Source organism: Panulirus ornatus, chromosome 14 (genome assembly GCF_036320965.1).
Source record: "Panulirus ornatus isolate Po-2019 chromosome 14, ASM3632096v1, whole genome shotgun sequence".
Lineage (NCBI taxonomy): Eukaryota > Metazoa > Arthropoda > Malacostraca > Decapoda > Palinuridae > Panulirus > Panulirus ornatus.
This window is the reverse complement of record NC_092237.1, coordinates 50,545,178-50,562,174: the sequence shown is the minus strand read 5'-3', so window position 1 is coordinate 50,562,174 and position 16,997 is coordinate 50,545,178. Positions and strand designations below refer to the sequence as shown.

General features: G+C 47.2%; 1 protein-coding gene across 3 annotated transcripts in view; it reads right to left on the bottom strand.

Annotated features, from left to right (window-relative positions):
* The window catches only part of LOC139753400 (uncharacterized), a 277,499-nt gene that overhangs the window by 231,374 nt on the left and 29,128 nt on the right, over positions 1-16,997 (bottom strand). Inside the window, exon 1 of one of the 3 annotated variants that reach the window (XM_071669858.1) lies at positions 16,290-16,866. The exons of 1 other annotated variant lie outside the window; for it this stretch is intronic. The gene's annotated coding sequence lies outside the window, so the exon portion shown is untranslated. Of the gene's footprint in view, positions 1-16,289; positions 16,867-16,997 lie in introns of those variants that run through there. One more of the 3 variants, XM_071669859.1, reaches the window with a different exon arrangement.

The window sequence follows — 16,997 nt, the reverse complement described above, 5'->3', positions numbered from 1 at the left end:
ATCGGTACGTGTTAGGCCGGCGCTGCCAGCAGCCTCGGTAGCCAGTTGTAGGGGATCCATCTGAATATATAATTAGTGGGAGATTATGTTTGGTGTTGATGATGTCAGCGCGAACGGAGGCACTCATTACGAGCTGACTCACCCACGACCTCAGCTCAGGCTGCGTGAGACGAGATGAGACTCCGGGAGAAAGGAGGAAATCGTGATGTCAGTTAGGGGTTAATTTCCTCTGGTATAGGTCGTGAATACCGTACATCCTGAGCCCAGTAGCACTTACCGTAACCCACGTAGGGGGATGTCTCCCTTCTGAGTAGGAAGTCTGGAAGGCTACGGCATTCTGAGCCCAGTAGCACTTGCCTGTAACCCACGTAGATGGGTGTCTCCCAACTGAGTAGGAAGTCTGGAAGGCTACTGTGCATGGGTTGTAAATTTTTTTCTCCCTAAACATTCGGATACCAGGACGAAGACGGATGTCAAGTTTCTGATAGAAGAAAAAGAGAGAGAGAAAGTTCTTTTCCTCAAATTCGGAATCGTTTGATAAGTTCTGGAAGTGAGGGGCCAAGGATTACTACTGTCACACCTTCGTTTTCCATTCTCCCAAACCCTGCGGCGTCAGGTACAGGAGCAAGAGCAGCGGGCGGAGCACCATAGCCAGACAAATACATCTACGCGTGGAACATAATCTTCAACTATTCATGAGGTCTTCCCTCCACCCGCCAAAGTGTGCACTGAAGCCAGACACCTATCCTAACCTAACCTACGACCCGTAAGCCTTTCCTCTACACTGAACGTCTCAGTAGAGTCACACAAGGCTCCATATACCGGTTCTTCCCAGTCAAGATACTGATAGCTACTTACATATTCAACTGAACGTTCCATGTGGCTCCACCTCTTTGAGAAAGGGGGGAGGGTGATATGTCGGGGGAATTGTATTGGCTCGGTAAAGACGGCATGTCCCAGGCGTGCAAAAGAATGTGACACAAACTTTGAGTAAAGTGAGTGCATCATTTTACCCGAAGGTGTTGATTACGATGTCGTCGGCAAAACCTATGTACATACGTGGCGTAAGGGTGTTCGTAGAGACGGACTGAAGAAAGTGCGCTAATTAGGGCGCGGAATTTGAAGGGGGACCAAGTACACCACCCTGAGGAATACCAAGTGTAAAACTGATATCGCCTCAGTGTCCTCGAAACGGACCACATGACTTTCTGTTGGACAGGTAGCCAAATCACCAGCGCATGGGCCAACCCTCTACCTATACCTTCCCAGGTCCATTTATGGGTACTGAACAAACCAAATGTACACTATGCCAGTAAAGTCGAAACTCCCTTGCAACAGTATGTACCTGAGTCTTGTAAAAAAAAATAGGTTATGAAATAACTCCTCCCGAACGTTATTGGATACGCGTGAGGATCTCCCGCATAACAGTGTTCTACCTCACATACTTGAGAAATATCCCAACTTTGCTCATTGTAAATGGTTCACCTCTGACATAACTCGTGACGTAATCCAATCATTGTCGTTCAAACTCTATATATAAACAGTTCATTTACCACGTAAACTGCTGAATAATTTCATTCAGTCTTCCCGAACCTTTTGTTGAAAATTTCCCCACTATGTAACCTGTCATTCATATCACTGAAGTACAGTCCCTGCACCTGCTCTCTCTCTCTCTCTCTCTCTCTCTCTCTCTCTCTCTCTCTCTCTCTCTCTCTCTCTCTCTCTCTCTCCTTGTGTGGGAGGGAGTGCATCATGAGCCCGCCGTATCTGAGGCCACAAAACAAACCCACATCTCGTTCATACAAGACTCTTGTGTCAATCACCAACATCAAGAGCAGCTTTAAGAACCAGGGAGGTAGTATTACTGTATTCAGTGTGATCATTTAAGAGGATGGTAATGGAATGATGGAGACGACTTTCGTGTACCTAAAAACCTTGTAGGGTGGGCAACAGGTGCTCTTTGATCCTTCGTATCAGAGGTTTCAAATGCGCAGATTTTCAAAAGCGCCGCTCTGGAGGGAAAGCAATAATGTCACAGGTGTGAAAGCAATGATGTCACAGGTGTGAAAGCAATGATGTCACAGGTGTGAAAGCAATGATGTCATAGGTGTGAAAGCAATGATGTCACAGGTGACACCATCAACCTCTGGTTACGGGTTGCGTCAAGGCCAACGTCAATAAACGGGTCATCACAGTCATCCTGTTCTCTGTTCACGATGCGACTGATTCAGTCTATCATAATTGGAATCTGGTTAAGGTGAACTGCGCTGCACTGGTGAAAGGCGTACAGGCCGGACCAGTGGGGGAAAACACAGCAGCTACATTGATCAGCGGCCACAGTGACCCATTTCCAACCTCCCCGCAGGGACGATAGTAACAAGAAATGCTAACTTTGTAGCGTGTAGGATGGTGGTCGCTCGGTGTATGATGGACGAGTGTGTAGTATGAGAGATGTTCAAGCCTACATATATATAGGTCAAGGATGCTGCCACGGACATCCGTTGGTCCCAAGGTTCCACACATCATCCCATGACTTAGATCTGAGTTAACAGCTGCTACCTATTCGGGTTGGTGTGGCTGGGGTTACCAATTAATCTGTTTTTAGCGTTAAAAGCCTCGAAAATGAAGGTTGGGTCTTTTTCTAGTTCCCATCTGGCAGGACGACTATACCATGTATTCCTGCTGGCGCGTACAAGTTTATCGATGTTTATAGTCGATTACCTTGCGCTGACTCACAACACCACGGTACTGCATCCCACGACCTCCAGACTTCTTAAACACTAATGGGAACACGAACTTTCCTCTCTCCTTGACAAATGGCAATTAGAAGTTAAATGATGTCGGACTATAATGAAGAAAAAGGGAATCAGGAGGGTAATTACCCAGCAGGGACACCACATCTCTGGGATCTAAGACAACTTTATAACGAAGGTAAGCTCCTCCAGAGGCAAGCAATGGCCCAGCTCAGGACTGCAGTACAGCACACTCAACTGACTGATTCTTTAATATCTCAGTAGTTCAGGTACACTCACAGCAGTTGCTCGTATTGGCAGTGGTAGTTCCTGGACACCTGTGACGAAAGATGTCTCCCTCATGGGAATCATCATCACCAAAGACGTTATAATTTTTCTTTCCCACTCGCTGGGTCGTGTAAGTCTTCCCCGGGGGCGAAGCACGCGTACACATCCTTCACTGGGGACAGATGGAGGGGTGAGTGAGAGTCATGGTATAGAGGGGTGGAGGTGGACGGATCACCGTTATCATAACTCGAGATAACTTACGCCTGGAAGGCGGGTGATGAACGTGTCAACCATCTTCTTAATACCAGATAATCCTCAAGTTATATGTTATTATGACACACGATGCTTCCTGCCGACACTCAGGCTGGGTGTGTCCTTCTTACCGCACGTGAAGTGTGTGTGTGTGTGTGTGTGTGTGTGTGTGTGTGTGTGTGGGTCGTGTTTCTTGGAATCTGTCATGAACTGGGTTGAAGGTCTTCTGGTCAAGCACCACAAACGGCGTGAAGACCTTCAGCGGGAGCACCCGTAGAGGACTGATTCCTTTGGTGAAATCTCCGGAAACTGATTATCTTCTTGTCCACCTCGTCACCTCAGGTTGGAACTGGAGAGAGGGAGAAAGGGAGAGGTGGCTGCTATGGGGAGTGGTGGGTGTGGGTGTATAAGGCTCTCCCAATCACCCAGGGTACCAGAAGCTCCCGCACCTTGTGTCTATTTAGTACCAACAGGTACCCAGCCAGGGTGCACACACAGGCTGGGTGCACACACTTCAGCAGACGTTCGCTGACTGATGGCATTATGACATCCCTCTCTACCGTGGTGGGGTGGAGGAGGAAAATGCTAGGCTCCCCAGCACGGCAAACCCTCACCCCCTGCCTAACGCAGACGATACTTTCTTCACGAACCGTCGTCATGTTCCCATCGTAAGCCACACGTGTAGTAGTCGCAAGCGTCGTGAGGCCGGGCATATACGACACACCTTCACCGCGCTGACTTCGTCTTGCATGCCTGGGACACACGTCCCCCACCAGTTGCCATGGGAAGCACCTGCAGCAACGGCGGTTCACAGGTAGTTTCTGTCGAACGCCAGAGGACTCTCAATGCCTGATGGGCTTGGAGCCGGTCCGGCCCCTCCACTCATCAACCACCTGGTTGAGGGGGGGTAATTAGCCGTCGTGGGTTCAATCAGAACGGCGTAACTCTTGAAGCGGACGGTACCAAAGACCCGATCAACACTGGGGATAATCATGTATATATCTTAAGGGTTCAGCTGGGAGGAGAGTGAGTGCCATTGGTGAGGAGGAAGAGGAGGGAGGAGTTGGAGGAGGAGGAGGAGGAGGAGGAGGAGGAGATTATCACATGGGAGCCTGACCATCAGCGAGGCACGAGTTGGAGCAACAACACTCCTCACATCGAACCGGAATCACGCCGACCTTTGCCATACCATCAAGGCTCCCTAGCCAGCCACTGTGTGGTACGTCCATCTTCCCCTCCACCGACCGCGATACATGGAAAGCCTTTAACGACCATATATTTTTTTCCCCCCCTAGGAATTCCCGGATACTTCTGGTGTCTCTCCAATAAGCGACAAAAATGGAGGACAAAAATTGCTGAACTTTCACAGCAAGAAGCTGCACTACTTGCCAACATCGGCTCGAAGTTTGCAAAGAATGTGGATAGTCTTAACACTTTTTTTCTTCCCCCTTTTTTTTTCTCTCTCTCTCTCGTCCTCCTGCATAACACAATCCCAGTTCGGAAATACATCTCAAACTTCGGATATCAGTTCACCGACTTACATCACCGGCAGGAGGCTGTAAAAAGAAGTTGACAATGAATCAGACGAAAGTTTTCAAGGGTAGAGTCATTGTAGGTGTGGGTCGGCCGTTGGAAACCAGGGGAAGGCCGAGTTTATAACGCCGGAGGTGAAGACCTGCGGTGCTGGTGGCAACACCCTGTCGGAGGAGGGAGTGATGGTGATCACTGGTGGAGGTACCGGAGTGTGAGGGAGCAAGAGGGTGGAGGAGGGAGTGATGGTGATCACTGGTGGAGGTACCGGAGTGTGAGGGAGCAAGAGGGTGGAGGAGGGAGTGATGGTGATCACTGGTGGAGGTACCGGAGTGTGAGGGAGCAAGAGGGTGGAGGAGGGAGTGATGGCGATCACTGGTGGAGGTACCGGAGTGTGAGGGAGCAAGAGGGGTGTGTGGGCTATGACGCGAGGGTGTAGGTGCAGCGGACACTTGAGGCTTCCATGAAAAAAAAAAATATATACATATGAAAAGGTAAAGCCACTGGTCTGGAAAGTGGTGTGTCCATGAAGTAATTTGGTATGATTCTCTGGAATTTCTGAACCGACAGAACTTGAGACAACCAGAATATATATTGTGGCAAATACACTGGGAAATCCTACAGACGGACAAGGTAGAGAAAGCGGTGACGAAATGGCTTGAAGAGGACTTTTCCTACTTTGGGAGGGACTAATAAGCCTAGCTGCAGACTCCTTTCCTTCCCTCTGACGTTCTCTCGGCAGTTTAGGCTTGGAAGCTCAGAGCTGCGTCTCGCAATACAACTCCTCTTCCATTTGAGTCCCGTAATGGGTGATGGTTCCCAGCCAGATGACTTCATATCAATACAAAATCTATCCTAACGCGTACCATAGACTGCCTTTTCCACCCGACATTCACTGAACAATCACCTCAAGTGCACTTATCCCCCTGAGTTAAATCTTTTCTTTCCCCCAGGGCGAAATTGCTGATTCCAAGATGTTCTCTACATATGACGTTCCATGTTCGTAATTCGAATGTGAACGTAAAGAATAGAAGGGAAGAGGGTCTGAGCTCCTAATAAGGTTTGGAGAGGGGTGGAAACACTGTATCAAATAGAGAGGAAGTTGTGTCGGAGGCGTACGACAATCAGCGGTCACGCAAGACTGAAAAAAAAACAACAACAACCCATCGAACACACGTGATCCTGCAACACACGACGCCTTACGTTCAACACACGGGTGGTGCCTCCAACACAGCCTTCAGGACGGCTGCTACCCGACCTCCACTGTAATGGAGTACGACTCCAGGTCTGCATGAGGAGAGACTCCCTACTGTGACCGAGCCTCGTTGTAAAATCCCAGGCATGTCGGCAGACCCGTGAAGATATTCCCTCCCTCCAACCTACCCCACTCGCATCCCGTCCAGCACTGGTCAAAATCAGCCACACACACAGACACACATACACACGCAGACACAGACACACACACACACACACTCACAAAACCCTCTCAACAACACACAAGAATCTTATTCAACATCACATTTCCTGAGATTTCCCCCAATCCTTAATGTACAAATACATTTCCTTATATTTTTTTCCTCTCCCTCAAGACATCACACCGAGTGTGTGTTCCACGTTGCGACTGCAAACACGACACACTTCCTACAGAATTAACATTCCTCACGGAGCCATGGCATGAGGGGAGGGTACGTCACCCCGCCTTGGTTGCCAGACCTGGATAGCGGCTACCTGATGCCGCGGGTGGGTCACCATTCATTTCCAGCGCCGACAGATTAGCGTTGCAGCTTTAATTACGCACGTTCACTTCCCCCTCTCTCCCCAACCCCCACCCACCAGGCAGGCTGGCTGGCCGGCCGGGCGATTGCGATACACGCCCACTCTTAGGAAAATCGATCGTCTGACACAACTCCTCCACACAAGACAGGTGATCATTAATGCCGGCCATACGTTATATAGTCATATCCACCCGACACCAAACTACCACCAATTGTAATAACCAATGAAAAGGCTAAACGTCAAACTATGATCACATGCGTCCATGATAACCCCATGACCATAAGTGATGAAATATGAAGAGCGAGAGAAAAAAAGAGAAGGTATATATCAACACAAACTCCATTTCTGGCTATGAGGCGTTCATGGCCTCATCTCTGGCATCTGATATTTGCCTCACGTAATTCCAGATCTATTATACACGCACGACCCAACACTTTTAACAATCGCAGGCTCTGATTAGTATCACTCAATCGTTCCCTTTCCAGAGTGTAGCACAATCCTCGCACGCTGCTCGCTCCTTCCATCGCCTCACCGCCGCCGACCCGTGAGAACGGAGGGCACTTACCAGGTCCCGGAGGCCAACAATAACACCGTCGCGAAGTAAACAAAGCCAGGATCATTTCGTCACCTCACCAAGGACACTCCGGCAGATCTTAGAGCAGTGAGAGAACTGTGCTTGATCAAAGCATCATGATGGTTCAGAAATATACATAATGATGATAATGATGATGATGAACGTCTTGAACACACAGGAGCAAGAGGAGAAAGAGAGTTGAGGGAGATCACACGAGGAGGCTGGAGGAGGGAGGATCATGACGGGCCGAGCCCTGGAGGCTCCTGCAGCAGATGATGCCTTTGAATCGCCTGCCATCCCACCCGTGTTAACCCCCACCCGCCGCCCCGCCCTCCTCCTCGCCGCACATTCCATGACCCCGGCTTAGGCTTCGTATACGCACTCGCTCGTCGACTGACTGGACTGGCTTACGTGACTGCATTTGCTGCGGAGCCGCCTGCCTGACGGGAGCCGCGAGAGCCCGCCAGCCCGCCCCCCGAACCCATCCCATCCCCTCCCACCCTTCGCTCTCACACATAGGTAATGCCACTGACATTCAACGTATACGTGTGTGTGTGTGTGTGTGTGTGTGTGTGTGTGTGTGAGAGAGAGAGAGAGAGAGAGAGAGAGAGAGAGTGTACCTAACCTAACTCTACCTAAGAACGAGGACCAACCGTTCTACATCGATCAATGTTACTACTACCTCGCACTCCCGGCAGGACTATCACTACCACATCATTCCCTCCCTACCCTGCTCCTCCTCCTCTCAACAACCCCTCTCCTCCTCAACAACGTCTCTCCTCCTCCTCCTCCTCAACAACCCCTCTCCTCCTCCTCCTCCTCCTCAACAACCCCCTCTCCTCCTCCTCCTCCTCCTCAACAACCCCTCTCCTCCTCCTCCTCCTCCTCAACAACCCCTCTCCTCCTCCTCCTCCTCAACAACCCCTCTCCTCCTCAACAACGTCTCTCCTCCTCCTCCTCCTCAACAACCCCTCCCCTCCTCCTCCTCCTCCTCAACAACAACCCCTCCCCTCCTCCTCCTCGCAACAACCCCTCCACTCACCCTCCCCTCCCGTAACTCCCGATCTATTTATCGATATCAAAATGTCATTCCTTGCCCCGTGTTCCCCCGGCAGGTAATAGCCGGGGCCCCGCTCGCTAACAAGGTTTATCTAGCGTTGCCATTACCTCCTCCTCCTCCTCCTCCCCGCTAACGTCGAAAAAGACAAAAAAATAGAAAAAAAAAAAAAATGAGGAGAGTAATCACAGTCTGATAAACCATTCCTCTTGTTCTGGCTACACTGTTAAATCTCTCTCTCTCTCTCTCTCTCTCTCTCTCTCTCTCTCTCTCTCTCTCTCTCTCTCTCTCTCTCTCTCTCTCCAGGTTAACAATGACTCCTTTTTTTTTTCTTTTTTCTTCTTCTGGACTCTCGGCAGGATAAAGGTCATGAAATTATCACGGTTTTATATCTGGGAGGAGAGAAGATACGATAAGATAAGAGAACAAGTCTCCTCTTTCCTTCCTCACTTAACCATACACACACACACACACACACACACACACACACACACACACACACAGCTCTACGGCAGCAGCGGCCAACACCACCACTGGCTGCTGCTGACCTCAGACGCGTTTCGAACAAGCAGCGGAAAGGGGGAGGGGTTGTCTTCACCCCCCGGGTGGCGGCGTGCAGTGTGACACCCATGAACGAGGTGAGAATAAGCGGGTCTTCATGAACACCGAAGAAAAAAAAGGAAAAAAAAAAAAAAAGAAATGGTCACAATCAGCTGATCTAACCTGACCTTGTTACCCTCCCTCCCTCAACCCCCTCACCCCCAACACACTCAGCCACTGGAGGCGATGGACTATGACCCTTAACGCGTGGCGACACACGGCTGGTAGTTCTCAGGTCGGTCTTGGAGGGATGGAGGGAGGGTGGGATGCGTGTTTTTGCCCACCCGATATGGTGATGGCCCGGGCCCAGGAGTCACCCTTTAAGATAGTGGGTCAAAACTTTTCCCAAGATGGTCTCCTGAGCTTTCCAAGCGTCGAGAACAGAAGTTTTTACAAAACTCCCCAACCGACCTTTGTGTTTTATATATATATATATATATATATATATATATATATATATATATATATATATATATATATATATATATATAATGTATATATATATATATATATATATATATATATATATATATATATATATATATATATATATATATTATATAAATAAATAATATATACATATATATATATATATAATATATATAAATAAATATATATATATATATATATATATATATATATATATATATATATATATATATATATATATACTGCATTGATTTCATAGTTATTAATGTAATTCCACTGAACAATACATATAAAAAAAATCCATAAACGAAGGCACTCATACCCAATCCATGAGACTTGTCACGTCAACCAGACAAGTTACTTTGCAACCAACACACACACATACACACACACACACCTCCTCACTCAACCAACGCAGTAAATAACCCCCAGCGACCAACTAACAACTAACTATCCAGTAAAAAAAGGAAAAATGGCGCCCTAGCTTCGTCTCTTCGTTGTATATGCAGACTTATATTTCTCTCTTGTGTCTCCCCTGATGATGTGATTATTACACGAAAGTGCACTTGGGAACTTATCGTGTTTCATTTCCCCGTGGACTCATAGGAATATATATATATATATATATATATATACATATATATATATATATATATATATATATATATATATATATATATATATATATATATATATATATATCTTTCTTTCATACTATTCGCCATTTCCCGCGTTAGCAAGGTAGCGTTAAGAACAGAGGACTGGGCCTCTGAGGGAATATCCTCACCTGGCCTCGTTCTCTGTTCCTTCTTTTGGAAAAAAAAAAAAAAAAAAAAAAAAAAAAAAACGAGAGGGGAGGATTTCCAGCCCCCCGCTCCCTCCCCTTTTAGTCGCCTTCTACGACACGCAGGGAATACGTGGGAAGTATTCTTTCTCCCCTATCCCCTATTCTTTCTCCCCTATATATATATATATATATATATATATATATATATATATATATATATATATATATATCTTTTCTTTTTCTTTCATACTATTCGCCATTTCCCGCATTAGCGAGGTAGCGTTAAGAACAGAGGACTGGGCCTTAGAGGGAATATCCTCACCTGGCCCCCTTCTCTGTTCCTTCTTTTGGAAAATTAAAAAAAAAACGAGAGGGGAGGATTTCCAGCCACCCGCTCCCTCTCCTTTTAGTCGCCTTCTACGACACGCAGGGAATACGTGGGAAGTATTCTTTCTCCCCTATCCCCAGGGATATATATATATATATATATATATATGTGTGTGTGTGTGTGTGTGTGTGTGTGTGTGTGTGAAACCAAGTCATAACCTCACAACCACTAAACCAACAAGATTCCACCAAACTGTGACAATTGCTGGGGGGATAAGGGAGTGGGGGTACCAGACGGCACTTTATGGAGAGTATCTCTGGCACCAGTAACCCCGCCAAGACCTCCACCACCCCCTTCGCTCCACCATCTCCACCACCCCCTTCGCTCCACCATCTCCACCACCCCCTTCTAACGCCCCCCCCCCCCCTTCCCCAACCACCACTGACCAGCACAAATGTCTTCTCTTCTACGACCGTTGGGGGGGGAAGGGAGGAGGGAGGGAGCGAGGGAGTGAGGGGGGTAGTAAGAAGCCTTACAAGTTGACGGCCACCACACCAGCCGACCGAACCCTCTCTCACACCTCACACACACACACACACACACACCAGTGCACCACTACACCAATCAATCGTTATTACCCTTACACATCTCTAAGTGTACTCCTCACCTTACAAACACATCAGGACTTTAAGAAAAATGGAAAAATCACCCGTTCCCCACCGCATCATACCCACAACAGTCACCAACCACTACTACAACCCACCTTATCTCATGATCCAACCACACGTCGGCAGCCCAGCCGCCCCCCTTCCCCCTCATCTCTCTCTCTCTCTCTCTCTCTCTCTCTCTCTCTCTCTCTCTCTCTCTCTCTCTCTCTCTCTCTCTCTCTCTCTCTCTTTTCCAATAACGCACAACGCACAACATCCCCTACACCCCGACTCCTATCACTCCCTTAACATTCTCCCCTCTCCCCCCTTCCCTCCACCCCGTTCCTTGACATCCCCCTCCCTTCCTCACCCTTCTTCTTTTATCCCCCCCTTCTTCCTCCTCCTCTCTCCCTCCCCGCTACCTTCTCCCTCACGACCTAGATAACAAAGTGGATGTTCCCGCCACCATTACTCAGGCTGGATAGGCAGTCAGGAAGCCTTCGCACCGGACACCTCCTCACCTCTCCCGTGGAGGGAGGGTGGTGCCGCCGCCCGGCCTGTGAGAAGGAAGGAAGGCAGGGAGGGAGGCAGGGAGGGAGGTGTGGTGGTGGGTGCCAGCAGACTCCCTGGCAAGCAGACCCTTTCGTGACGTAACTGCTGGCCACGGACGCCCCTAAACACCACTCAAGGGAGGTGTCAAGGAGAGTCTTTGGAAAGCGTCAATGATTTACTTTGACAACTGCGCGTCTTTGGGCCGCCAGCAACGTTCGACGGAGGAATGACACGTGATACTCCGAGTGACACATGACATGCGTATCATACATACATACATACATATACATACAAACATATATATATGTTTATATAGGGGGATAGGGGAGAAAGAATACTTCCCACGTATTCCCTGCGTGTCGTAGAAGGCGACTAAAAGGGAAGGGAGCGGGGGGCTGGAAATCCTCCGCTCTGTTTTTTTTTTTTCAATTTTCCAAAAGAGGGAACAGAGAAGGGGGCCAGGTGAGGATATTCCCTCAAAGGTCCAGTCCTCTGTTCTGAACGCTACCTTGCTAACGCGGGAAATGGCGAATAGTATGAGAAATATATATATATATATATATATATATATATATATATATATATATATATATATATATATATATATATATATCAAAGACACACCATTTATAATAACACAGCTGGTGTGGAGTATTTAATATAAAGCAAATCTAACACATAAGCGAAGCATGTGGTTGAGGAATATAAATGACAAACACACATATATGGATGGCTTTTAGGATTCACATATGACTAGTACATATGGGGCTTTATGATACACACATGACTAACACATATGGGACTTCAAAGATACACACATGACTAATACATATGGGGCTTTATGATTCACACGTCTAACACATATAGGACTTTATGGGTCACAAGTGATAAACACATATAAGACTTTATGAGTCATATCTGAAAACCACATATAGGACTCTACGCTTCACGTTAACACCTAAGGAATATGTAGATACCTAACAAAACCCGCCCGACATTTACACAAAACATTTTCTACACGAATCATGCTAATGACAAGGTGACATTACACACACCTGGTGTGTGCGGCGTATTTCTTCGCTGGTCTCTCTTCATAACTGCTCCAAACGATATGTTACAAGACGCAAATTATATTTTGATATGAATATCACGGAAATATGAAGCAGTAACTGATTATACACACACACACACACACACACACACACACACACACACACATATATATATATATATATATATATATATATATATGTGTGTGTGTGTGTGTGTGTGTGTGTGTGTGTGTGTGTGAGTTTACTTACTTATAAGTACTCATTTGTGCGTTACAGGAGAGAGAGAGAGAGAGAGAGAGAGAGAGAGAGAGAGAGAGAGAGAGCACGGAGGAATTAATTTTGCAACAGACTAATTAACAAGTTAATGATGCAAAGTTTCAAAAGTACATGGAGGATTTCTACCCATCTGCATTATCCAAGGTAATTTGACAAGAACGTGATAAAAACCATTCAAACTTCTTTCTACCCAGCGTTTGTATGCCATCCCCCCCTTTTTTTTCCTTCTTTAAAGTAGTGTTAAGGCCAGACTACCTCGCTTGGGCCTTGGGTCTCTGTATCTGTGTAACTCGAGCTGATTTTTTACCCCAGGAAATCTAGAATGAACTCGCAACAATCAAAAGGATTTAAAATGAGGTATAAGGAACTTCACGTTTGGAAACGGTAGTTCTGGACGGGTGGAACAAGCGGTTGAATTAATGTCATTAACGCAGGCACGAGTATGTTAAGTCCCATGCAACAGCTGTGTATGTACGTACACACGCGTGATTTGACATCCCGACCGTGACGAAAGTCCTCTAGCCGCACTTTTCCCTCTCATTTGTAGGAGTTCGTGCTGGGGGAGCCCAGCCTGGTGACACGGCGGCAGGAAGCTGTACAAATAGCGCTCAAGGACTCCACTCACACACACACACACACACACACACACACACACGCCCAATTCATCGCAACTTCTTCAGCTTCGTTTGGACTCACCACCATCACCAGCAGCAGCAGCAGTCGTCACGTGGTATAATATCCCAAGCGCAAACATTCTCGTCTTTTTTCTTTTTATTAATCACCTTCGAAAGTCTCCTGATCAATTTCCCCCCCCCCCCTACTGGGAGAAACCAGGAACGACTCGTCAGCCATGTGATGACATAATATACAACACCTTGAGCTATAACGAACGAAATATATTCCAGTTACAAAAAAAGATCGGTTATGTCAAGTCTGGTTCATGTATACATACGTCCTTGTGCTCTGCTTCAAAAGTCCTTACCCTCCCCCCTCCTCCCCCCCTGATGGAGCAGCTGTTAATATCAACCTGCCATGCTCTTTGCATTATACCATAAACCTTAATGACATCTTGGCCAAGAGGCTGCATTTCATGTCAAATTACTCTTGGCGGAGATCTAATACTTGAGAGAGTGTATCATGTCTAACTACCATCAATTAATCATGAAGTCTTGCATGAAACTACGTAATGCCACATAAATAAACAACCCTCCTCCACCACCACCACCACCACCTTCCCTCAGTACAAGCAGAAGTGATCCACACATACATCATCCGTAACCACGAACAGTCACTGAAACGCCAACTACTAACACAAAAGAGAGGACTGGCTGCCTCGGGGTAATGACACAAAAACGAAACAACGCATACGAACCACTCCTCCATAAACTACGCGAGAGAGAGAGAAAAAAAACATTCCACGGTACGAGAGAGAGAGAGAGAGAGAGAGAGAGAGAGAGAGAGAGAGAGAGAGAGAGAGAGAGAGAGGGTAGGGGGGGTGAGGGAGTGGGTGGGGGGTGTGAGGGGTGGGTGGGGGGGTGTGAGGGGTGGGTGGGTGGGTGGGTGGGTGGGTGTGGGTGGGGAGATCTACCTAATGCAAGAGTAATGACGCAGGGAACCCCGGCCAAGTACTCCACTGACGACACCTCCCCCCACACACACACACACACCACACACACACACACAACCAGCATCTCAGCGGCCAGCCAGCAGATGCCCGCCAAAACCATCAATTTCGCAGACACGCTGTCAACCATCACTTACGACACTAAACCACCACCGGTCTTGAGCAGCGAAGTGCCGCCCGGCTACACCACCGCTAAACAAAGCAAGAGATAACTACATGATGCACTCCTGATGATCCTGGAGCCAGGCCAAGTCAACAAATGCCACAAAACAAAGTGGTCCGTTTATCACCGCGTCACCATGAAACGCTCGCTGTTCCCGACGTCGGTAAGGAACGAACGGAGCAGTGACGCAACCGAGCAATAACTTTTTTGAGTGGCACACACACACACACACACACACACACATCCCAACAACAAACACTCCTGCATAACGCACAATCGATGACAAGTACAACCATCCAACAGCAAATTCCACACAGGCAGTCGCCAGTGATGTATCACTGTAACCGTGCATCACAGGCAGCCAACACAACCCCCCCACATCCCACCGCAAGGACACTGCCAGCTCACCCACCCACCAGTGCTAACAGTGAACTATCCCTAGCAGCAAATATTCCCCCTTGATCATGAAGCAATCACTGCTTATGGTCGTCCAGTAGTCACAGCGACTGAACCAATGCAACAGTGATAAATACGTCAAGCACAGCCAGTGCACACACACACACACACACACACACACACATATATATATATATATATATATATATATATATATATACATACAGCAACGTAAAGGTACTGGCACATTGACTTCCGACGCACTGCAGCCCAGCGCTTCACCACACAGCACCAGCTACTGGTCTTCCTCATCACTGCCACTTACTCCTATATTCACAGTCAGGAAATTCGCCGAATGCAGAAGGGCCCGCGGTCTGTAGCGAACTGCTTAATATGGTAAGCTAATTAGGTATCCCACTGGCTTGCCAACGTTCATTTAAATACTCTCCTGGCATACTTAACGTTCAATTTGTCCAATAACTTAAGAAAAAAAAAAGAAAGAAAGAAGAAAAAGGCCGAATGCAGATCTCATCATCCACCCCTCCCCTCCCCACCCCCCCACGGGAGCATCGTACCATGGCACACGGCAAAGATAACCAGGTAAAGTAATTCATACATAATCGATATCGTCAGAGAGAGAGAGAGAGAGAGAGAGAGAGAGAGAGAGAGAGAGAGAGAGAGAGAGAGAGAGAGGTGGGGGGGAGGGGGAATATATATGTATAAAAAAAAAGGCATAGCGATCGGCATCTCTTAACATTTTGAACTAATAATACACACCATCCCTCTCCGCTGCAGGGCCAGAATAACGTTACGTAACTGATTAAACTTGCACAGTGGACTGCATTAATGAGACGGTAAGTAAAGAATTTATGCAATGGCGGGAAAACATTTAAAGTATTACATTTTGACTATTGCCCCACACCATTAAGAGACGCGTTGTACGAATACAGCCAACGTGAAACAATATCACAACTACCCTGTTGAAAAGCTCTACGGGGGGGACTTACGTAGCAACAACGCTACGAGAACAAGAAAAAAAAGGGGGGGAAGAACACAACGCTAAATAAGCCTGCTGCTACAACAAATGAAGAAAAACAAGGGTTAAGTTAAATGAAGATAAATTGCTGGATATAAAGCTTTGGCTGAACTAGTTGCCAGATACCGCTGGGGGAAGCGAATTACATCTCACTACATCTAAGGTACACAAAACTATGTGGGAAACTTACCGTAAGGCTATGTTCCGTGCAATCCAGTCAGTGGGATTTGTCAGCACTTGACTTAAAAGCTGAGCGTTGATAAACAGAAGATTTTTATAAATGCCCACGGACAAAGGAGTAGTGGTCGGGGAGGATGGGGGGGCGCTTAAAACTTGCTGGAAAGACTGCTACACTAAGGTTAACAAAGCACTAAAAAACACATTCACTAGACTCATCACTTTTACCACTACAACATCTTTCCATGTACAGGACGCTTACAACTACATCAAACAAGCAAACGTCATATTTCCAGCGTGGAGGCCTGGCCCACACCACCTCGGCAATAGGTATCCCAAATCTGGCAACACTTGTGGGTCCGAAATCTTCAAACCACCAATAAGAACAATAAGTTCAATTTGAGTCTCCGTAGATCATAACTCACCGAGGGTATCCCAAGATTCGTGAGTGTCACACGCAATACAAGCCTTCTTCTTTAATGGGAACTCGAATTTAACACTATAAAATGCCCACAGAGGTTCCAAATGCCTAAAATCCCAGGCGAAGTGACGTGCGTTGGGGATGCGCTTGGCTCTGTAGTCGGTAAGATTCTGGACGTCTAGTCACTACCAACCAACTCAGACACACCACATGCCATATTACCCTCTCCCACCCATATTTATCTTTCTCCCTTATTTCGTAATATTTATTCTTTTTGTTGATTCGGCATATTCATAACTG